The sequence below is a fragment of the Pleurodeles waltl genome, chromosome 1_2 (assembly GCF_031143425.1).
Source record: "Pleurodeles waltl isolate 20211129_DDA chromosome 1_2, aPleWal1.hap1.20221129, whole genome shotgun sequence".
Lineage (NCBI taxonomy): Eukaryota > Metazoa > Chordata > Amphibia > Caudata > Salamandridae > Pleurodeles > Pleurodeles waltl.
This window is the reverse complement of record NC_090437.1, coordinates 344,012,306-344,037,440: the sequence shown is the minus strand read 5'-3', so window position 1 is coordinate 344,037,440 and position 25,135 is coordinate 344,012,306.

The window sequence follows — 25,135 nt, the reverse complement described above, 5'->3', positions numbered from 1 at the left end:
CTTTGTGTATCAGACAGTAACTTCCAGAAAGTCACGTTGTCGTTGATTTTAATTGTACTAAGCAGGTTATGCCAAACTGAATCTTCCCAGCTTTTCTTGGCTTGCATTACGGTCATATTATAGGTATGTCTAGCTGATCGAATTGCCCCCTGGGAGCGTGTCACAATGACTGTTTTTAGAGCTAATTTTGCCTCCGAACAGTCCTTATTGAACCACACATTGGTTTTAGGATTACAGTCAGGATATTTAATACTGGTCTTCTTATAAAAAAAAGTCTGGAGTTTCTTCAATAAATCTCCATGAATGCTAAGAATAGGGATATCATTGATTTCATGCTTCTCATATACAGCCATTACATCAACAAACAACTAATAGATCCCTTTTATCAAGGAGGGATTAGACAGCCAGCAAACCAGAAAGGAACTATTATCCAGCAATGGTGTTGGAACCACAGTACGGTGATCATTCTGTGATCTCCTGAAAATTTCACTGTACATAGTGAGAAGCAAGGGATTATGATCACTCTCATAACGTAGATCCACCTTCATATCTTTCAGGAAGGGCCATAACCTGACATCCACTAGGGTATAATCAATTACACTGGTGGACAAACCACGTTTAAAAGTCAGTGTTATCCCCAAATCAGAAGGAGTTCGGCCATTGCAAGCCCCAAGGCCATATTTGAGACATAGAGATGTCAGCTGGGAAGCAACACAGGAACGAGTACACAGTTGTTTCTCCATTAAATGTGGAATACCCCAAAGTTCATCTTCTTTATCCATTAAACCACTATTTAAGCAGGAAGGTTCAAAGGTACAATTCATATCTCCAGCAATCACTAAATTTGTCAAAGGGTGTAAGGTATCCAGGAATTCAGACAACTGCACCAAGGTTTGAGACTCTATTCCCCGTGGGACAGATCAAGCATAAACATTAATTAAAATAATCTTTAAATCTCGATCAAAAGTGAGTTGTACTCCCATTAAATCTTGTGATTCCTATTTTAACACAATATGGGCGCACTGTAATCTCTTGTTTAACAATTCCATTAGGCCCCCTTTTGCACAACCTAACCCCCCCTCTGCTGGTTGAGCCTCAATACAATATGATAGAAACCCGTCTATATATACCTGGTCCTCAGCCCAGGACTCCTGAAAGAGACAAATATCCTGATTATTAATATAGTTGACCCTTTCAGGGTCGTCCAACTTCCTGTTAAGCCCTGCTAAATTCTAGGACATAATAAATAATTCTGAACAAATTACCTCATATCTGTACCCAGGACACCGAGGCTCCCATCAATGTGTATCCTTATTGAGTACTCCCTGTTTGATCTCCGGGGACGCTGTTAGATGTGGGTCAGTATGTAGTCAATCAATTGCTGATGGTAGATGGGAGTACTTTGCTACTGGGGCTAGAACACACTTTTGAATAGAAACTAAGCCATCAAGGGGTAAAGATGGACCAGCAGCTGGTGCGTGTGGGACAAGTTTAATGCCAACCCCTCTCAAACCCCTAAAATAGCTAGTACGTAGTTCAAAATCCATACGTTTATCCACCAGAAGCCTATCTGAAAAACAAATAGAGATGAAGTCAAAGTTTGTACCATGTTGACTATGTCTGCCCACCTCGAGGATGTCAGCACGGATGACTGAAAGACAACTGTGCTGAGCATGTAGCCAGTAAATAACCTTATTTATAAAGGAATCATGGGTTTCCAATGAGCCAGAGGGTAATTTGGGGACCTCAGCCTAAATGGTGCCACCTTTGCTCCTCAGCCGGTGTCCCCGTTCTAAATAAACTGGCCATTTAGTGCTATCATGAGCTACCACATCAGTAGGGAGCCTAGGGGACCTCGTGAATTATGTGAGGGAACTTGCAACTTCAACAGGGACCTGTTACCGCCATCCCCCTGACAGCACTTAACAGAATCAATCACCTGAGCTTAGCAGGCCTTTGGGACCCAAAAAAATTCCTATTTCTGGGAGTTGTGCTATACTTCCGCCTTACAGTTACAGGTGTAAGCTGGGATCCCCCCACATAAGAAATAGACGAGTGTTTTTTGGGGAAGGTTAATATCAGACCCCCAAAGTGGGGGTCCCCGCTCTCAACTTTGGATCAGACAAGATGGTACTCTTGCCCCCGTTTAACCCCCCATCTCACCTCTGCACTAACACTCAAACTTCTGTGCCTGTCTCCCCTTTAGGGTATCCATCAATAGAAGCAGCAAACCCTTAACTTCATCCACCCTCCTGAGAACAGTGACCAAATCAATTCCCTCATGGAATGGTGGCAATCTATCAATGTCAGTGTCATTGGAGAGATTGGTTAAAACTTTATCATCAACACAGGTACCAACTGGAGCACAAGCAGAAGGTCACTCTTCTTCCACCAGGGGGCCAAACCGAGTTGTGCACAAAATATTAGGAGTCACCACAATTACTGGACTTAATGGGGAACGGAGGACCTCATTCCCCGTAGGAGAAACACTGCTCACACAGGGAACCGTACCCAAGTCACTGCCAGCTATTAGAGTCATTAGGGTGAGGAATTTGTCCAGGGAACTTGTGGTGCCTGTGTCAACACAATCTCAGCCCGGGCTTAAGTGATTGCAACTTCTTTTTAAATATTTCCGGAACCTTTATCTCAGTTCTGCTGCTTTTGGTAGAAAATGATGGGTTAGAGTTACTTTTCAAAATAGCCTCCATCGCCTCGATCAAAGTGTCAATGTCACCTAGAGGATTATTCCTTTTATGTGTTGAAGAGCTTGCTTGGTTACTTGACCTTTTTTTTTTTTATATCATTTGACTGAGCAGGAATGTCCACAGCTTTGCGTTTCCCCATCGTGATATCAAATAATAAATGGGATAATAATATGACCTAAAGGACCCCCAATAAACTTAGTTCTGAAAATGGGGTGTCCAGCCCGGCCTCTTTGGACGATGGTGGGCGCCACGCCCGCGCGTGTCCCGTGCGTGTCCCTCGCTCGTCCCTCACCGTGGGTATAAACAGGCGCCTTTTGAGCATGTGAGTCAGTGAAGCCTGGGGGATGGAGTCACACCCCAGGTAGGCAAAGTTACTTCTAGCGCATCCCGCATCGCGGGATAATCAGGCGCCTTTTGAGCGCGCAAGTCAGGGAAGCCTGGGGGATGGAGTCCCACGCCAGGCAGGCAAAGTTACTTCCAGCGCTTCCAGGTCACCGAATACCTCCCGAGGAGGTAGTGTACTGAGGTAGAAGAGCAGCTAAAGGCATACACAGGGAAAGGACAGCTATGGTAAGGCACAGAAAACAGGAAAGTGAAGGCAGAGCAACCTTAGTGTGAACAAACAGGGAACGGATCAGTAATGGACAAACACACTGGGGTTACCGCTAAGGTTGTAAACAGGGTAGGGCTCAGAACTTCCCACAGCAACAGGGAACATCAATGCCTCTGTGCAGATTACTCTTACAGATAGTCACCCCGCAAGCTCCATAGAAAGGAGGCAGCAGAAATGATTCTGTCTCTGGACCCCTTAGGGCACAAACAAGGATTGCACTTACATACACGAGACAAGCCCTTGTGGGTCCAGCTGGGAACACAGTGGCAATTCCTGGAAAACAGCAAAAGCACACTGTCACTGTTAGGCACTAAAGACTACATGAAACACTAGACAAAGGATGGGGCTGGAATTGCCTCCTGGAAACCAGGAGCCAACCCCAGTACAAAGGAAAACACTTATACACAGGTGAGGACTGATAGTACACTTACCAGACACAATAACCCAAGAGAAAACAGAAACTGAAGGAACACACTAGGAGGCAAAATCAGGGAAAAGCCTTGAGAACAGGGAACAGGCTGAGGCTGAAACAAAGCAGGAACAGGACTGGAAAACAGGGAGGAGGCACTGGCTGAAGCAAGCAGAACAAGACTGGCAACCAGAGAGCAGGCTCTGACTGGAACAAGCAAGAACAGGAATGGAACACAGGGAGTTGGAACAAGCATGAACAGGACTTGGAAACAGAGAGCAGGTTCAGGCTGAAACAAGAGAGGAATAGGACTGGAAAACAGGGATGAGGCTCTGGCTGAAACAAGCAGGAACAGGGCTGAGAAACAGGGAGCAGACTCTGTCTGAAACAAGCAGGAACAGGGCTGAGAAACAGAGAGTAGGTTCAGGCTGAAGCAGAACACGAACAGGACTGGAACACAATCCAACAAGAGGTCTGGCACACAAAGGCATTGAACTCCAATGTATGACGAGGAGCTTCAGGGAATGGCAGCTTATAAGCAGTTCCAGGCAACAGCAAACCCAGGGCAGAGTCATGTGGCTGGGATGCACAAGAGAGGTCACAGGTGTGTGCAGCTTCAGTCTCTCACAAGTCCTGGCCAGTACAAAGAAGCAACCAGACTTTTCCCATAGGAGGCTATGGACAGCAGATTACAGGTCTTAACGACTACCAAGCAGTGCATTATGGGACCTGAAGTCCGTGGGAGCAAATGTCGTTCTTCCATGGAATGCCACATCAAAAAGGGAAGCAAACAGGAGTCAGAAAGGGACTCTGGGTGAGTGTTAGTGATGATTCCCAGGCTACAGATAATTCGTTTACAGCGCCCCCTAGAGATGGGACAGCAGAGTTGTAACAATTATATATTTAGCTCAGCGACCAGTCTTCTCAAATCTATTTAACAACATAGCTCTTAAATCACCTTGACTTGTGTTCCCAATGGGTTTAACTAAGGGGAACGTTTTTTTTTTCAAAATAACTGTTATCTGTATCACACTTGAGCAATTGCAATAAATAATTCACATAAACACAGGTCCTACCAATCACACCTATGCTTCAAGATTACGTTTTTTAAAAAGGTTTGTCTAATCATTCTCAATGAAACGTACGTCTTTCAAAAAGTGCTCCATTTCAAATTATCAGTCAAATTTATGCACAGCTTTTAAGAAATATTTCTACTGTTGTTCTGGTGGAGAGTGGCAGAATGCCCTGATGAACGCACAGTTAGTAGTTCAATTGTATCTTGCTCACATGTGTGCTGCTGTGTTTGTTCACTAGTTGGGGTAGCTGCTTTCCTCTATTCTTTCTTCTTGCAGGTTTCTTCAAGATGACAAAGGCCTCACCATGAAAACTACAGGCCAAAGGATCCTTGAAGACAGCAGTGAACTGGGGTGGTGGTAAAACATGAACCAGACCAGAGCTCCTTCAGGATGAATATCAGTAGAGAAAGAAATGTTACATATGCAGGTGCGGCCTAATATACAGGACCACTCCCAAGATGGCCACCACTCTTTTGAATCGTTTTGATCTCGCTCGAGTGCAGTCACAAAAAACATTCATGTATTCTCTAATAGTCCAAGCATGTGCAAGTGCGCCTGGTCCTTAGTAAGTAAACTTACAAGGGGACGTGTGTAGGCCGATGATCCTTTTGGATCACATGAAGTATCCTAGCTATGTAGTAATCAATGAACATCAATTATCAATGTAATCAATCAACAACCACTATGAGAATCATTAAGCATGAGACAATATATCAACATTACATGAATAACCACAACTCAAATATATGTTTTATACAGTTTTATTTCCCTATTAGTTACAATGCTAGGTCATCAGGTTAGATCAAACTTTATTCAATCAACTCAAAATTAATTCATAAATGACCACCAATAACATATTCTAATCAGAACTTGAGAAAACATATGCTCGAATAGTTCAGCATAAGCCAACAAAGATGAATATAATAGCATTAATAGCAGAGTTCAGCAATCAGTCCGTCAATCATTTGTCACTGTCAGAGTCACCCAAAGAATCCTTTACCTACCCAAATTAGCATTTAGCATGTGGGACTTCATGCAAAAACAATTTAGAAAACGTGAATTTGGAAATCATCTAGCTAAGAGAAAAACTATAGAACAGCCCAGTTGGTACCTAGAAAGAAAGGCATAAAAGTTAATCAGTCACATTGTCATGGCTACCTATCCACGAAATGGATCAGCAACAAAGTCAGTCTTCGTCCCCAGGTCATCAATCAATCAGCAACACATCAGGCTTTCAAGAGCATGAGCCCAATGACTGAATCTCAAACCGCATCTCTTGACGTCATCAACATTCACCCCTCGCATCTCCCGCATCTGAAGTTTTAGCCCCTTGTCATGAATTTTTATTAGAGTTTTTCAGTCCATCCCCCTAATTCCTAATTGGTCAATCAGTCCTCCATAGGTGACGTTACCCAATACTTTTTATTCTACATATCTATGCGTTCTAGTATTTGGTCTTTCTCAGTTCATTGATTGGTCCACTGTATGATGTCCTCATCATCCGGCTCTCCAGGTATTGAAAATGTTGCATGTTCCTCTTCAGTCAGTGCCTCTATTGTTCAAGTCCTGGGAAAGTACATTCAGCCGACTCCACACATAATTGTATCAAATTGACTTCATCATCCCCTGTCCGTCGGTACAATGCAGAAAATTCTAGCTAAGCACACAGTTCATAGTCGGTTCATAGGCACTAGCAACTTCAACAGCGTGCGTTTATTAATTCTGCTTCTGCATGAGGTCTGGCAAGTAGGTCACGACTTCGACTAACTTAGCTTCTATGATGAAATGCAAAACATAGGTTATAAATCTCATTATGACACATTACTACATCATTATTACACATTTTTATTATTTCACACATTTTTAGTTCTTTTAGTACAAGTTCTTATAAGTGGCTGACATACCCAATGGGCACATTTTAAAACATGCACATTAATTTTCTCTACAATTAATTTCTCTATGAACTTTTAAAAATCATAACATATACAAATTTTTTATAATTTCTAATTAGCATCTGCGTCAGCACATGCGTTGGTAACATTCATTGTTTAGGGGACAAGGGGCCTGATTTAGATCATAGCAGATGGGTTACTCTGTCACAAATTATTCCGTCTACTGTATTACAATTTCCATTGAATATAATGGAATCGTAATACGGTGGATGGGATATTTGTCACGTTTGTGACAGACTAACCTACCTGCCAAGATTTAAATTAGGTCCTTAGTTAAATAATTATCATGAAACAGAAGGCTAATTTTAATCTCTTTTAAATTTAAATACAAAATCTTGGAGAGCATAATCATGGTATGATCAAATATACCAGCACCTTCCAGGGTGACACTGACACCATTGGAGCAGGCCTGTCATTACACCACTCCCAAGACTCTCCCCTCAGGTTTGGGCTTGGTAGGATTTCTTTAGTTGGAAGTTACTTAACATTTGTGGAGCATGAATGTGGCCAACAGCCTCCCAAGTTCTATTGTGTGAGCCATACCATTTGTAGTCTATGAGATAAAAGAGTTGACAATAGTCTCTCTTTGAATCTGTTTGCTTTGAACTCAAGCTCTGAATGGGTTTGAACTTTAATAGAAAATGCCAAAGTTGGCAAATAGGTTCCCTCAGTTACTAATTTTAATAAGGACAGGTGACAAAATGGTTCTTCTGGTTTTACTGCTCATGGATAGATGCAGGTTTTATCAAGAGTCTTTGTAGGAGTTTAAAGTGTACAATACATTAGGAATGGAATTTCTTTCTTTCTTCCAGACACAAGTTTTTTAAGTGTTTTCATAGATAGCAAAGCCAAGACTCCAGTGTTGAACTCCAAACTAATATATCAATGCTTATCTACATATGTTTTATGTCTTTGTTTGACTGAAGTTAATACTAAGGTTTGGCTGTGTTTATGTTATCTTGACTTAGTTTTTGATTTTTTTGTAAATGCTCATTTTATGAGGCTGGCCCTCTATGTAGTGTCCAAAGCTGGGCACACTGTGCAGGAGGTCCAGGCAACCACCCATTGGTTTACAGTTGTAAAAACTAGATCACCTAATGCTATAATTTTTAAGGTAGCTTGATCGAGCAATTAGGCCAACCTTGGAGAAGTGCAAAGCATTTGTTGTACTCACAGTATCAATCTTGCAACTCACACACTGGAAGGAATAACTCGAGACCAATTTATAAAAATACTTCAGATTTTTATGTAATTTTTAAGACCAGGATTTTCAAAATTGGTTAAGTACTTTTTTAGATATGAATTTTTGAGGTTTAATAAAAATAGTATTTTTGTGCGTAATTACTCACCATAGGAATCAATGGAAGATCACCTTCAAAAATACATATCAAATTGCACAGTTGGCTTACCAAGTTCTTCTTTTGCAGGTTGGTCGAGGTCATCGATGGGCACACTGTTCCAGCTGGAGAGGTTCATGTGGCTCCTGGTTCCAGCGGGAGCAGCAAGGAAAAAGTCTCTGGAGCTGGTGCAGTGGTATTGCAGGGGACCACTTGGAAAAGCACTGCACAGGTAATTTTAAAGATGGTCCCCTTGGGGTGTTGAGGTCGCAAGGGGTGGGGGACCCTTAGGGCACAGCAGGTTCTTCATTGCAGGGCACAGGGCGGTCAGGTGTAGAGCGAATCAGTGAGCCAAGAACTGTGCACAAGGATGCCCTCAGAAACAGGAAGTAAGTTGTTTGCAGGGCAACAGGGGCACGCTGGCGGGAAGACCAGAGTGTTCCTGAAGTGCCTTAACTGGGGCTTCCTCCTGGTCCTTTTCCAGCCCCAGACGGGTTAGTTCTCTTGGTATTCGATGTTAGCTGACCAATATCCAGGGTATTGGTATGGTTTGACGACTGAAGGGTGCAAGGCCACCTTGGCACACTTGCAGGGTTTATCCTCGCAGTTGTCAGTGTGTTGTTTGGTCTAGCTGTGACTTCCGGTAGGGAGTTAGCGGCTGGTCAGTGAAGTGACCCTCACTGGCTTGCTGGTTTCTTGCAGTTGTAGAGTGGTACCGCCACTCTGGAGGGAGTTCTATGGTGATTTTCAAAGCCAGGGGGTCCTGTGTTTTTTTTTAGAGTTTTTACGTTTCTACAGCAGCTCCTCAACTGTGCTTGTTCTATCCGGGGGGCAGCAGGCAGGGTTTGGCAGCTTTTCTTTGTTGCAGCAAATCCACAGCTCTCGTGCCTTGGATCTTCTTGGTGCAGGTCTTCTTTTGTCCGTTGAATCTGATTTCCTGGTCTAGGGGTCCCCACTAAATACTGTATTTAGTGGGCGTTTCATGGGAAACCTGGTAGTGACCAATGGGTCACCTATCTTTGGATGGCTACACCCACTAAAGTGACCACTTCTTGTGGAAACGGTCACTTCCCTATCCCTGATTAGCTATTTTCCTTCCATCCAAGATGGAGGAAAATTAAATGGAGTGCCCACCTCACAGGCAGCACCTTAGGGTTGGTGCATGCCAGGTGGGGCCACTCCTACTTTTTGTGGAGTTTCCCACCTTTGCTCCTGCCAAACCTGGGGGTTTGCAAACAGGGTGACCATCTGCTGCTAGCAGTAGGCCTGGGGGGTCGAGTTTCAAATCTGGTAAGCCCTTTGAAGCTCGCCGCCCAGGCAGTGGACATTCCTGAGGGAGGGGGTGTTAGCACCTCCACCCACGAAGGGCATTGTTCTACAAACCAGAGAGGTGTATCTCTCCCCCAAGGTTTGTAGATTGGATGTCTGGAGGTGGCAGGCTGGATAGGACCAGTCAGCAACCATGCCAGGGTGGTTACTTTTTGAGGGGGGCACCTCTAAGGTGATCCCTGGGTACATTTAGGGATAAATCTGTTACTGGTACCAGTTTAGATTTATCATTCTGAGTGGTTTGATACCAAACAACCCAGGGTTCAGAGTGACCATCATACAAATGGAAACTTGTATTGACCAGTGTCCAGGACGTATTAAAATGTCTGCTCTGTTTACTCACTATGTCCCAGGGTTTGCAAGGACACAGTGGGGGCATATTACTCATGCAGCTATGCCATCACATATGATATGGTGCACACTGCCTTAGGGCTGGAAGGCCTGCCAGAGTGGTGCCATATCCATAGTATATGCAGTGTATGGTGGACAGGGCACAAAGGCAGTGTGCCATGTCGAGTTTGTGATCTAGGTTTGCAACAGGCCACCCAGTCTGCAATGGCATGCTGGGTGCATCTGGATGCATGGCCCCAGAAACAATCAATCAATCCAGGATTTGTAAATCGTGGCCACTCACCCGTGATGTCAGGAATCCCCAAGGTGCCTTCTGCGTTATCTGTCAGCATCCCCAGGGATTAGGGTTCAATCATATTTATGTTCTTGGTTAAACCTTCATGTTTCTAAGTAAATGTGCTGTGTTACACAGTTGGTTTTATCAATGCTTGTTTTACCAATGCTTGTTTGCTAATGTGAGCAGGTGTAGATATGTGCTTCTAATTGAGGGTGGTGACGTTATTTTCATCCACACGTGGAAACTCAACCTCTTTCCTGATTGGCTATAAATAGCAGAGTGAAGGTGCCTCCCTGCTTGGCTTTGTTTTGCTTCCTTATCTCAGCATCTGACTTGGGAGTCCAGCCCCTGCTGTCATCCTCGTATTCAGGAATTTTGAGGCAACTCTTTTCTTTGTTCCTGTACCAGCTGACACCAGGCATTCCTCCAGCACACCGGAAAAGACTGCAGCTAAGTGACTAGTATTCTCCAGGGAGTTTGTTATTTCAGCGCTGTGCTTACCTCGAACAGCTGGTGTTTTTCAGACCTCATATTTTGGCAGAGTGCTTATCTTGAAGAGACAAATGCATTTCTGAACATTCTACATTATTATTGTAGTTACTTGGCTAAATGTGCTTACCATCGCTCATGCAGACATCCTGCTTTTCAGGTGAGTGGCCCGTCTCAACACGTGAGAGTCTCAAGGTGCTGGGGGGTGAAGGGGAATGCTGAGCTCAGTGGAAGAGTCAGATCTTGAGGTCCTTCCTGAACTGAGACAGGGTGGGGGACTGTCTGAAGTGGATGGGGAAGGGGTTCCAGATCTATCTTGGTGGCAATGTGGGAGAATTATCTTCCTTTGGCTGTGGTCTTCCAGATGCGGGGGATGTTGACGAGGGCCTGGTTGGCAGAGCGGAGTTGTCTGGCTGGAGTGTAGAAGGAGAGACTGTGGTTGAGGTAGGCTGGTCCGATGTCATGTAGGGCATTGTAGGCATGGGTCAGGAGCTTGACTTGATTCTTTTGTCAATAGGCAGCCAGTGTAGAAGGGTGGCGGCATGGCTGTGTCGTGGGGTGCTCTTGGTGAGACTGGTGGACGCGTTCTAGACGTGGTGCAGTCTTTTCCGGGTCTTGCCGGTGGTTCCGCCAGAGTGCATTGCCGTAGTCGAGACGGCTGCTGACGAGGGTCTGGGTGACTGTCCTTCTGGCTTCGGCAGGGATCCACTTATAAGCCGTGTAAGCAACCTGATGCGACGCCGCTCACCTGTCGGTCCATTGAGAGCAATGAGTCTAAGATGACACCGAGGTTGCGGGTGTGGTCGGTGGGAACGTTTTCAAGGGCGTTGGGCCACCAGTAATCATTCCAGACAGAGGAGGTGGAGCCGAGAATGAGGACTTCTGTTTTGTCCAAATTTAGTTTGAGGCAGCTGTCTTTCATCCAGGAGGCGACTTCTTTCATTGCTTCGTGGAAATTGTTCTTGGTGAGGGAGACTTCTCCAGTTGGGTGTCGTCGGAGTAGGAGATGATGTTGAGTGTGTGGCGTCTGACGATGGAGGCCAGTGGGGTCATGTAGAGGTTGAAGAGGGTGGGACTCAGCGAGGAACGAAGAGAGCCACTGAAGTGTTGAGTCTCGGATGCCGGCATCGTGGAGTCGGGTGCGTAGAGTGTCATGTGAGACTCTGTCGAAGGCAGCAGAAAGGTCCAGGAGGATGAGGGCGATGGTCTTGCCTCGGTCAAGGAGGGTGCCGATGTCGTCTTTGGCGGCGAGGAGGGCGGTCTCGGTGCTATGGTTGCTTCTGAATCATGACCGAGAGAGGTCCACTATGTTGGTAGCTTCCAGGAAGGCAATGAGTTGTTCGATGACCACCTTCTCAATGACTTTGGCCAGAAAGGGGAGCATGGAGATGGACGATTACTTTTTGAGGCCTGTCGGGTCGGTGGTGGGTTTCTTCAGTAGAGGGTTGATCTCAGCATGTTTCCAACTCTCTGGGAAGGTGGCAGCTTCGAAGGATGTGGTGAAGGCAGGGGTTGGTGGGTTCTCTTTAGTGGATGGTTGCCATGATGTTGCGGGTCACATTGTCGGTGATGTTGTTCCAGCGGAAGAGGGCAGGGGGGCGTGATGATGCTTCTGTTGATGGGCAGGTGGTGAGAGTAGTGGGGGGTCCTGGGTGGTGAAGCTGTTGTAAATGTCTGCGATCTTGTGGTGGAGGTAGTTGGCGATGTTTTTGCAGAGTTCTTGCGATGGGGGATGTCGGTGGAGTCCGAGTTGGGGTTGGTGAACTCTTTGATGAGGGTGAAAAGTCCCTTGCTGTTGTGGGGCGTTTTCATTAAGGCTTTGTTGCAGGGTGAGTTTTTTGGTGGTCCTAATGAGCTAGTGGTGATGTTTGATGGCGTTTTTGAAGGTTCTGTGATTTCCAGGGTCTTTTTGGTGCGCCATTTCTTTTCTAGACGTCTGCAGATCTGCTTCGATTCTTTGAGTGCGGGGGTGAACCTTTTTGCTTTCTTGGCTGTGCCTCTGTAGTGTTTTTTTTTTTAGGGGGTGAGGGTGTTGGCGAAGTCGGTGATCCATTTGTGGAGGTTGTGTGCAGCAGTGTTGATGTCGTCGTCATCTTGGGGGGGGGTTGCATTGAGGCTGGCGGTGAGCTGGGCTTCAGTGACCTTGTTCCAATTTCTGCGGGGAAGTTGGGGAGCGTGGTGGTGACTGATGGGTTTGTTGAAGGTGAAGTGAATGCTGCGGTGGTAGGTCCATTAGAGTTTGCTGGTGTGGCTGACTGAGACGTGGTTGCTGGCGGAGAAGCTGGGGTCCAGTGTGTGACCGGCCGAGTGAGTGGGTGCGGTGATGAGTTGCTTGATTCCGAGGTTGGCGAGGTTTTCGATCAGGGTGGTGAAGTTGTTCTTGTTTGGTTTTCCAGGTGGAAGTTGAAGTCCCCCAGTAGGAGGTAGTCCTTGGATGCAAGAGCGTGGGTGCTGGTGAGGTCGGCAATAGAGTCGCAGAACAGGGGCGGGTTCCTGGAGGTCTGTAGATGAGGGTCCATCATAGTGTGGTATTGGGGTTGGTTCCGATCTGGAAGTGGAGTTGTTCCATGGTGGTTGGTGAGTTTTTGGAGTGTGTGGCGATGCGAAGGGCGTCTTTGTAGACAATGGGGATGCCTCCTCCTGAACGGTTGGTACAGTCCTTGCGTACAATCTTGTCTCCGTCGGGGATTGCTGTGGTGATGTGGGGGGCCGAGAAGGGGTTGAGCCAGGTTTCGGTGAGGTGGCACAATAAGTGCTGCCTCCCTCAGGGGCTGCCCTTAGTACCCCATGCCCTGGGTACCTAAGTACCTTCTACTAGGGACCTATAGTGGTAGCTAAAGGTATATCCAATTGTGCCAATGCATCACAACAGTTCCAGGGAAAGAGCTCTTGCCCGGGGAACCTGGTTAGTAGGGACGCTTGGCACTACAATTTTTAGGCTACATCATACATCAGGCAAAAAGTGAGGGCTAACCATGTAAAAAAGGGGCTTTTTCTCACACTCATGAAACCCTTGCAACAATGGGAGTGGCTGAATGAGATCGACAATAAGACTTATTATTTGAGGATGAAATATGTTTGCTTTGTAAAATGGATACTTTCTAGATAATGTGTTAACAGAGCTGCTACACACAAATTCTGCAATCCATTATGATTCTACCAAATGCGTCGTATTGTGCAGCAATGGACTCCATTGATATTGGTTGAGACGCTGATTCACCTTTCAGTCTGTCCTTCCATCTGTGCTGGTGACTGAAGGATAAGTGTGCATTTATTTCCATTTGTCTACAAAGAGATTTCCAAAAATGGGAGGACAACTGACACCATTCTCTGTAGTAAATCAATATGGAAAGGACCCCATGTGAACAAACTACTGCTTGCATAAACGGAGTAGCTCATTTTTATGCTGATGGTTATCCCTTTAAAGGATTAAAATATGGCATCTTGGTCACATGATCTACAGTAAACAATATTGTGTACCATTCTTTAGATCAGGGTCATTTTAAGATGAAGTCTAGAGATGCAATATGCCGTGGCTTTGGAGGTACTAGTAAGGGCTGAACAAGACATGCAAAAGCTATATGAGAGCTCTTTCCTTGTATGGATATTACACACGTATCAATAAATCTCTTTGTAGCCATGCAAATTGATTTCCACAAGAAATATTGTAATAACTTGAAGGCTTTCTCCATCCTAGGATGTCCTGTTAAAAGACAAGAATTGCTCTATTGTAGCACCTGCTCTTATTAGACTGTTATTGGGAGGCATAGAACATTCTTAATGTTACTTAAGCATATTTCTACTCTTTCTCTTTAATCTTCCATAATCTTTTTGGTCTCAAATTCCTTCTGGTTCTTCTGTAAATGAGATATGAATTCCAGAACTCAAAAGGCTCCTACAAATGTGTCTAGTGACACAGTGAATAGAGGTTCCTAGACGTGTTTTATCATTCCATAACAGGACAGAACATCTGCCTTTCCATTTTTCCTTTCAGGTTTAAATTGGATTACAAAATCATAATCACTGCAACATTGTCCCCATCGTAATTGTCTTGCTGATGAAATTCTTACTGGCTTAAGAAATTGTAGGTTGAAATAGTTAGTCAACATTATCAGGACTCCTGGTGGCCCACATTGTTCAGCGTCCCACCTACTCCGACTGACCACGCCTGCAGCCTGGGAATCATCCTCTACTCCTCCCTAACAATGACCTGACAGGTAAAAGCAGTTACCTCTTCCTGTTGGCACACCCTCCGCCAACTCCGCAAAATCTTCAAGTGGATCCCGGACAACTGCCGCAAGATAGTCACCAACGCCCTAGTCACAAGCAAGCTCGACTACGGCAATGGAATCTACACCGACACCACCACAACAAAGAACATCAGGAAACTCCAACTCATCCAAAACACCGCCTCCAGACTCGTCCTGAACCTCCCCGGCCATGAACACATCTCCCAACCCTTGAGACTCCTCCATTGGATCCCGGTGGAGAAGCGAATCAACTTCAAACTACTCACCCACACCTACAAGTCCCTTCACAACATCAGTCCGGCCTACTAGAATCATTTCATTTCTTTCCATAGCCCCGCCAGACCCCTCTGATCCACCCAGCAGGCACAAGCCACCATTCCACGCATCTGGAAAACCACTGTCAGAGGAAGATCTTTCACCTGCCTCACAGCCAAGAGCTGGAACAACCTACCCACGCACCTCAGACAAAGCCCATCACTCACCATCTTCAGGAAGAACCTCCAGACATGGCTCTTCAAATGAGGCTCAGTGCCTTGAGACCCCCATGGGTGTGTAGTTGCGCTTTATAAAAACTGATTGATTGATTGACTCTATAGGTTGTGCCATCATTCCTCAGATGCGACCTTGATTGCCAAATAGATCTCTGTCTGACATTGCACAGTTAATTTTGGCTGGACATAGTTTTCAGGAGAAATATCCTACTGGATGTAACTGTCCAGTCTCTAGATCCCATTGCAATAGGACAACTCCTATAGCCATCCGCCACTACAAAATGCTGGGTGATGTCAAATTGAGGGGAAATGCCCTTTACAATGCGGCCGGAGACAAGCAGTCCATAAGCATGCAAGCGTTTCCACGCTTGCTCTGAACCACGCATGTTAAGGCATCATACATTTGCATGGTTCAGGCACGCAGGAGGAACAGCCAGGAGAGGAACGCAGCGGCCGGGTAAGCGGATTAGGTGGGGGATTATTAGGGATAGGGCAGGTAGGTTTTAGAGTTCAGGATGGGGGTGTCGGGGTAGCTTTAAGGACAGGTTGGGGTAGGTTTTAGGGTTCAGGCCGACGGCAGGGGTTCAGTGTAGTTTTTTGGACAGGACAGGGTAGCTTTTAGAACAAGGTAGGTTTTAAGATTCAGGGTGGGGGTCAGGGTAGTTTTAAAGACAGGGCAGGGTAGGTTTTAGGGTTAAGGGCAGGAGTGAGGGGTCAGGGTAGTTTTTAGGGCAGGGTGGGGGACTTTTTAGGACAGGGTAGGGTTTAGGATTTAGGGTGGGGTGGGTGTCGGATAGCTTTTACGACAGGGCAAAGTAGGTTTTAGGATTCAGGGCGGGGGGGTCAGGTCATTTTTAGAACAGGGTGGGGTAGTTTTTAGGACAGGGTAGGGTTTAGTGAGGTGGTCGCTTTTAGGATTGCGGGGTCGGTTGTAGGACAGGGCCAGGTAGGTTTTAGGGTTTGTGGAAGGGGTGGGTAGTTTTTAGGACAGGGTGGGTTTTGGGGTTAAGGGCAGTGGCAGGGGATCGGGGTAGTTTTTAGGAGAGGGTTGGGTAGGTTTTAGAGCAAGGCATCTTTTAGGGTTTAGGGTGGCGGGTCAGAGTAGTTTTTAAGGACAGGGCAGGGTAGGTTTTACGGTTCAGGGCAGAGGGTGTGGTAGTTTTTAGAACAGGCTGGGGCAGTTTTTAGGACAGGGGAGGGTTTAGTGTGGTGGTTGCTTTTAGGATTGCGGGTCAGTTTTAGAACAGGGCAAGGTAGGTTTTAGGGTTTGGGGAAGGGGTGGGGTAGTTTTTCGGACAGGGTGGGTTTTGGGGTTAAGGGTAGGGGCAGGGGATCAGGTTAGCTTTTAGGACAGGGTGGGGCAGATTTTAGGACAGGGTAGTGTTTAGGGTGGGGCGGGGTCAGGTAGTTTTTAGGGTGGGGCGGGGTAGGTTGTAGAACAGGGCATGGTAGTTTTTAGGGTGGGGTTGGGGTAGGGTTTAGGACAAGGCAAGGTAGGATTTAGGGTTTTAAATATGGCGCACACATGGTGGCATTAGGGACGTGCTAACGGGAGCATGAAAAGTAGCCCTGCACTAAGTGCAGCGCCACTTTTCATAAATCTGCCCCCTAATGTCTATGCATACAGAATGTCCATGAGATACCCTGTGGTGTTTGACTCCTATAACATTTCTACAGAGAAACGTTTTGTTCAAGGACCAAGACAACTTGACAGAGACATAAAATTGTTGGTAGGTATTTTTTAATGAAATTATGACTAATCAGTAGGAGTTCTGGGAAACAATAACACCCAGAGAGGGGGTCTCCTCAACTACAATGTTTCTTCATTTTCCGAGTTTCCTTTAGAAGTTGATGCTACCTTGGGTTTGGTTGGGCAGTCCCTTAAAACATCACTCCTCTTCACAGTATAAATATCCCTTTCCATCTCCACACTGCTGTCTTTCTAATTATGTTGAGGATCCTGTTAAATTCTGAGCTGCGTGTCTTCACTTTCTTTATTGTTTTACGGGCCTCTAGTTCGTTTTCTCTAACAATAACCAACTTACAGTCTGACCTTCCATGATTGTTACTACGTACGGTTAAACAACATTCTAATTGGACAAACAATCTATGAGCACCTCACAAGACTCATGTGGATCGATGACTTAGACCAATAAACTCTTTAATTCATCCTTTAAGCCACAATAGAGAGAAGGCTCTTTCCTACTCGGCCATCAGATTCTGCGACCAGACAATTAAAAGAAGTCATATAACTAAGACCCTGATTTAGAGTTTGGTGGGGATAGTACTCTGTCACAGTGGCGGCGGAGTACCATCTCCTTCGAACTGCCGATCTACTAGCCTCAGTTAGAGGCAGGCTGGTTGAAGGTATGTCAACAAAGGAGCCAACTCCAGCTCCGTTGCCAGCATACTCCTCTGACAGCCCGATGAAGTACACGTCATTGCAGGTTACCCATTCAACTGTTTGCCCTATTTAGAGTGAGTGGTCGCATGGATTTTTTTTTACCTGTTAATCACTACCAGGTTAAAACTTGCTGGTGATGAACAGTGACAAAAATACCACCACACCGTGCGAGCAAGCTCCCAGGGTGTGAGAACCATGTGTTTCACATTTGTCAATAACAAACTCCCCCTTTGGGAGTTTGTTTCTGAAAAATGTAAAGGTTTGTGAAAGTTCAACAGTGGGCACTCATGTTTGAAGGAGCCTTCTGTTAAACTATTACAAGTTGAGAGGAACCACAGTTATGGCAAAGGTAAGCCGTTAGGGACACCACAAGTAATTGGTTTTATTGCTGATGTTAATGAACCCATCTCTGTGGCTCTTGCCTTATCTATATTCTAAAACACACAGCATTAAAACATCATATAAACTGCCATGCTCCATCGCACATGAACTTCACACATACACACACACACACCATTAAACAGACTTACCATTACATCCATTAAACACATGCATATTACACCAATACACCATTTCACCACGACACACATGCCATACTACACACTTAATCACAAATCATCATAGCAATCACATTTATACCTTCACACTCACATACTATCATCCCATCAAAGACCATCTTACCATCCCATAACATAACACCTCAATACACATTCACATCACATCACACAATCACTCACATCATCATGCCATGGCATACATATTCTCAAAATAGCACACCCACAAACCAATAGTGTAACACTCTCCATCACACATCACACGTTCCATTATGCTAGCGCAGGTGTTTTACTAAAAATCATTAATGAGTGTTCATGTATTATGAGTAATGGTTTTAGGTAGAAAATGTAATAACTTAGAAAATTAATGCACGCATTTGAAAATGTGATCACGATGAGTGGCCGCCAATGTTTATGAAGTATACTTATTACTAGTTTATTGATATGAAATGTTGAATGTGTGTTAGATTAATGTGGTAATGTCATATTGAGAGTTATTCATCATGTATTACCTTTATTAAGTGTAGGCCTTTACTTAGCGGAGGTCTTGGCCTAGTTGCCTGGCCTCATGTCAATCTGTATTTCTTAACGTTTAATAAAGTGGCTGACCTAGAGAGTTAAACTGTGATTTTGCATTGTATTGTGTAAATGTGCTCGTAGCTAAAAGTCTTTCTCATGAGAACTGACAGCTAGAAGAGGCTGTTCCTGATAAATATAAACTTTTGAGTGTAAACTGTGTAAGACTGACTTTCCCTGGAGAAGAACAATGAAGACACTGCCTGGAGTGTAAGCTGCAACACTATTGTTACCTGATGAGTCGGATTATGAGAACATCGCAAAAGAAACCAATCAGCGGCATGTGAACGGATTAGTGGTAGAATTTGTAGATTTTAAGTTTTTGTTTTATTGAACAGAGTGGGAACATGCGATCCCTTGACCAATAGGGACTTGGAAAGTAGTTTTAGGGAATTTAACTTAGCGGGACTGCACTGAGAGGCAGCAGCCACTTAGCCCATTGCCCATTTTCTTGCTGGCCGAAAGGTCAATACTTTCTAGAGCATCTTGACAAGAGACCTGCGTAACTTTATTGCTTAAAGACTTTGCCTTTTCTGAACCTTGATGCTGAATCCTGATGCCTTGCTGACCAAACTGATGTCCTGATGACGAAGACTATCTTAGCTTGCTGATCCTACTGAGGAGAGGTATTCCTGTACCTATTTGTTTGTTATGTTTATTTGCATTTTCTTTCTAGATACCAACCGCATTGTTTTGATAGAGCCATAGTTAGATGTTTTCCAAATTTGTGTTACTAAATTGTTTGCATGAAGCCCAACATGCCGATGCTAATCTGGTGTTAGTTAAGGATTCTCACTCTGCTAATGAGGAATAACAGTTGATGTTTTTCTTTGCTGCATCTAAATGTATGTGATATTTGCACAATTGTTCTTGTTATTAATTTGCACCATAACCTTAGAATGTGTAATAGTTCAATCTTTGATTAGATTGCGTTTCTTTCGTCGCTTTGGACAGCCAGTGCTGTTTTTGTATGTTTATCATTTGATTTTTAGAATAATTTATGTGACATTAGCATTGTTAATATAGGTACATAAACATTCTAACTTTTACTAAAAGGTGTTGTTATTCATGACTGAAAGGTCATGGTGTGTGACAATTACTGACTCCATTGATTATTGATGTTACTGATTGATTACTGATCTTTGATCTGTATGTTCTGGAGCTATGGTGGAAACGTCTTAATTGCGAGTCAAAAGGTTTATCAACCTATTTGCGTCCCCTTGTAAGTTTACTTATTAAGGTCAGACGCGCTAACAATTACATCACAACTAACTCCATCTCATCAGCTTACATGCCATCATACTAAGATACATCAAACACACTTTCACATAAACACTGTCACACAAAAAATACCTAGAACCGACTAACAAGTCACTTTACTGTCAATGGTAATAAATGTTACGCAGGCCCCCACACACCATCACATATCCACCATGAGATAATCCACATGTGCACCATCCAACATCATATGGATTATCATGGGACACACAAGCAGATAACATCACAAACCATCACACCTGCACACTCATCACACTCATCTCACACGCTCTCCATCACGGACGTGCTCATCATTTCACACACATGCATCAAGTTGTGCGTGAACACTGTCACACCATAACACAATACCCACAAAACACCTCACATAGACCATCATACATAGACCACTAAACACATCAAAATCACACATTTATCACATTAATCCTCAATCACACACATATCAGAACAAAAGATGTAGAAAAGTGTACTTCGGTTATCAGTGTTGTAATTGTTCTGTGTACAGTAACTGCTGCACCTGTTATGTGTATGTTATTTTTTTAGTTATTGGTATTGATATTTATCAGGGATGTAGGGCACAATCAGCCATTGTAATGGCATCGCAGCACATTAAGTAGCTATGGGTGACCTTCCAAATGGTTCTGAGGTTACCATTGCAGACTGGAATCTGATTTACACAGAAATCTGAGTGAAAGAATATGCTTCTGGTATGGGAATGTGTCAACCCTAAGCTGTGGACTTAAAGAGCGAGGCTAGAAGGCTGCAGCAGGTGACTTACACCTCTTTTCGTTTAGTATGCCTGTAAATTGGCTGTCGAGTGTGTATGTGTGTTAAGGCATCTAGTGAAAGCATGTACTAGTAGGTGCTCTAGCTGACAGTTAATTGATTATTTAGGCAGCATTGGAAGAACAATTGGGCAGCTGCAACTAGGGAATTCACTGCCCTGTGTATTTGAGAGAACCTTGGCTCTGCAATGTGATGTTATTTATCTATAAGGAAGGATGCAGTGCTTCTGCTTGTGTTGTACCTATTTTGTAAATTTGTAATGCTTGGAACAAACATTTTTATAATACAAAAGCAAAACTGTTTTAGCCAGTGCTTAATTTGACCTGGTGGTTTCTGGTGTGGGGCACCGGCACTTATTTTTGAGTGCCGGCACTTATTTTAATGCCTTGAGCATTTACTGCAAGCAAAAGACGCATATGGGAAAGATGGAGGAAGAGAAAAACGAAAAAGCGCTGTGAAGAGAGAACGCGTAAAGCTGCAAGAGTGAGCTGAAAGGGCAGGGAGCGGCTGTAAATAGATTGAAGAGGCCCGAGGTGGCTTCAGGATTACGCTGCCTCAGTATTATGTACTCGCACATTTATGTGCAGCATCCGTGTGTTTGAGAGGCGTTTATTTACGAATTAAGCACTGGTCTTGGCACTGGCGTTGCCTTTTCACAAAATCCCCTTTACTCCTGGAGAGAGAGCCACTGATGCTAGGCATGAATAGCTGAAACAACAGCCAAGAGAACAGTTTAGGAACGTGGGCATTAAGTGCCTTCTGGCGAGATTCCAGTCTAATGCATCATTCCAAATAATGAGCCCACTTCCCAAAACTATTTTTGCACCAGAGTCATATTGAGAGCACAATTACAAGTAGGACAGAGCGGGGTGGTAGAGGGTGAAATTTCCAGGGCCGCAATCACAACGTTTCCCCCATAATTATTCCCCTGTATTGTACCATTACAAGTTTTTTCTGACCAGAATGGGAAATAACAAGCAAGACTCCGATTTACCAAACCTATTCCCTCATGCTTTTCCCAATTGCGGTTTGTTTCCAGCACAAGGAATCAATGCTGGAGACTCTAAGAGAGGGGAGACACTGAGTGAGACTGTCACCTGGTGCGACTTATAATCAGGCGGACCTTGGCCCCCCACAGAGGTATTGTGCTGCCCGAATCAAAATCGTGTTTTGGAAGTAGCACTTGTGAGACAAAAATCATTGTGTTATTCACAAACTATGACTATGCACCCTTAAATGTACCAGTGTGGTGAAATTTTGCATGAGTAAATCTCTACACAGAGAAAGATTGTAGGGGATCAAGAACAGCGACCCCTACAGATGTTGGTGCACACCCACCAATTTCCAAGCTTCTGGACACCCACAAAACAGAGATTTATTCATGTTAAGTGCTGTAGTAGATCTACTGTATTTTGAAGGTGGGAAAGTGAAGGGAAAGCCTCCGAAGTGGAGTGGGGCTTAGAGTAAGAGATTACTCTAGCGGAAAAGACAAATAACATTTTTCCAAGTGCACCCCTATAAATCTTTGTGAATTTCATGAAAGTCAGAAATGTGATTCAAATGTAAAAGTACCTCTAAGGGAGAAACTTTTCTTTGTGGATTGGACTACTACTTGTATAGAAAGGAAGGAAATAATTTCTGATGTGGTGCCAGCAAACAATTCATGAAGCTTGATAGTTAAGGAAATGAAATGCATTTTGGACTCCTCTGTAAAAGTGCCACTATGTAGAACTTTTTAGTCGCAAGAAAACTCTGCAAAGGCAATCATATTTTTCTGCCTCTTTTCCTTAGGCTAGGGCGAGCTTCTGCAGAAACACCAGGGGGCCATCCTTGATGTCCAATTATCGAGTTTGCTATAAAGCATGAAGGGTTTCCCATCTCTTTTCAAAGAGAACTTGCTCTGTTCTTTAAACCACTTCCTAATGTTTCAAGTTGCAGTATTTCCGTTATTCCTCCTCCCTATTCCTAGCAAGGATGTGATTCTTTCGCAAGTTCAACTGTAACATTGCTTTTCATGTGGGGAATGAAATAAGCACGATTATTTTTTTAACTGTACCATAGCTGAAAACTCTCTTCTTTTCCACCAAGTCAATTATTAGAATAACTTATAGCAAACTCATAGTATGCAGTCGGCCCGAACGCACTTATAATGGACCCACCAGCTACTGTTAATTTTCACTGCTACAAATCCAAGCCCTCCTTCGTCAAAGCGCTGAAGTTCCTGCCCTCCTAGTTATGGAAAGAGGAGGCGCCAAACAGGGGTATTATTTTTTAAGAAGTGCATTCTTTGAAAGGACACGTTTTGAAGCTTCACCACAATGAAGTAAGACTTCTGATGAAAAAAACAAAGTGATCAGTTCACAAAGAAAGTTTGAAAATTACATTCTGAGATCTCTGCCTCCTCTGGGAAGTCACAAACGTTCAAAGAAGCACACCTGGAAAGCTGTGCCAAGCATAGGGTTCCAGGCATCCGTCTAAGAAGGCCATATGACATTCTGATTGGTATTCTGTTCCCGATGTCAGCAGTCCTCCATAGCAGAGAACTCCGCACAGGGGAAAAGGGATCCCTTGTGCAAATTCACATTTATTTTCCATGGGTTAATATGTTTTCCCGTGATTAAAGCCCTTCTTATACACTCCCCACTATTCCCCTACTTCTGGAGGCGATACAGTCCCCTTTCCACCTTGGAAAGAGATTCACAGTGATTAATTTGTAAATAAGAACGTGCCGGTGCCCAAAGCTCTCCTCTGGAATACGCATCTGCTGCAATTAAATGTGCAAGCACAGAATACTGAGGCGGCGTAATCCTAAAATCATCTCGGGTCTCTTTAACCCGGTTACGGCCACTCTCTGTCCCTTCAGCTCACTCTTGCAGCTTTCTGCTTTCTCCCTTGGTGACGCTTTTTCTTTTTTCTCTTCCTCCGTCTTTCCCATATGGGGCTTTTGCTCTAAGTAAATATTTGAAGAAGAAAAATAAATGCCGGCCTTCAAAAATAAGTGCTGGTGCCCCACACGGGAAACCACCGGCTCAAATTAAGCACCGGATTCACAGCAGCCCCCGGCTGGATTAAAAATCCTCCGTTTTCCAAGATGTACATGGGAAGGAGAAGAGTTTGTGAATGTCAACAAATGTACATCTGTTGTTGTTCTGAAACATTCAAGGCTTATCATTCCTTGGAAAGCACATTTCCCAACCCTTGAGTGCTATTTATAGGAGCAGAGAATTCTACAGGTGTAAACTGGTTTACAGCTACTAAAAATCACTTGTGAAACTCTTGCAGGTGTAAAGCAGGTAAACTCAGCCATAAATGTATGTTTACAACCAAATGTACCTTTGTGAATAGGCACCAAAGTCCTCATGCTCTAGAATATATGTCTCAGTATATCCTTCATTCATTAACCCTTATAGCTTTATTACCTGTGCACGGTGAGCATGACTTATGCTCCATCAGTTTTCAAGGGCGAGTGTTTAATGTAGAAATCCTATTGCTCTTCAAAAAAAATATATTAGCAAAATGATATTAAAATTATAGTGTAATGCGTTTAAGAATGTGAATTTCCATACTGGAGCAAGGTCAACTACAAAAACACACACAGCAGAAGTTAGGTAGTTTTAGTTAGCGTGTCCCTACGTCATTTTTTTAAATTTGTTTTCTGCATGTGTGTGAATTTTCAGCTTGTGATATGTGCTGGAAGCAGCTGACGTCCTTCACCCAGCCACAGAAGAGACACAGCAGGGGCAGCGAGAGCCTCCCCTCACCGGCTGGACAATCTGCCTCAGCCCATCCTCGGAGAGGTCACAGCGACAAGGGTCACGAGGCGGTTCAGTCGGTGGCCTCTCTGATAAGACTGTCAACAGAGGTGCCAATTAGCTCCATCAAACTCATTCCAAGGAGGCCACCGAGCGCCCGCCAGATACATTGGCAATGACTTTTGGAGCCAAAGAAATATTCTGTAAGGCCAACAGCTTCCCCACCTCAAAAGCACACACCGAACACTCTTTTAGTTTCAAGTAAGAAGAATGCGTGCGTGTGAGTGTAACCCCTCCCTCCCTGAGGGGATTCCTTGAGGGTGTGTGATGTTTTTTTGGCACAGGCGAAACTGTCAGCTTCAGATGAGGGTCACAGCACTGACTCTCATTAACAATGGGCACAGAACGGAAAGGAAAAGTCCTTCTCTGCGCCCTTGACTTAGTGCTCCAAGTACAACTGACGTTCACAGCTTTAAATAAAATGTTTAATACCAACTTCCCTGCTTCAA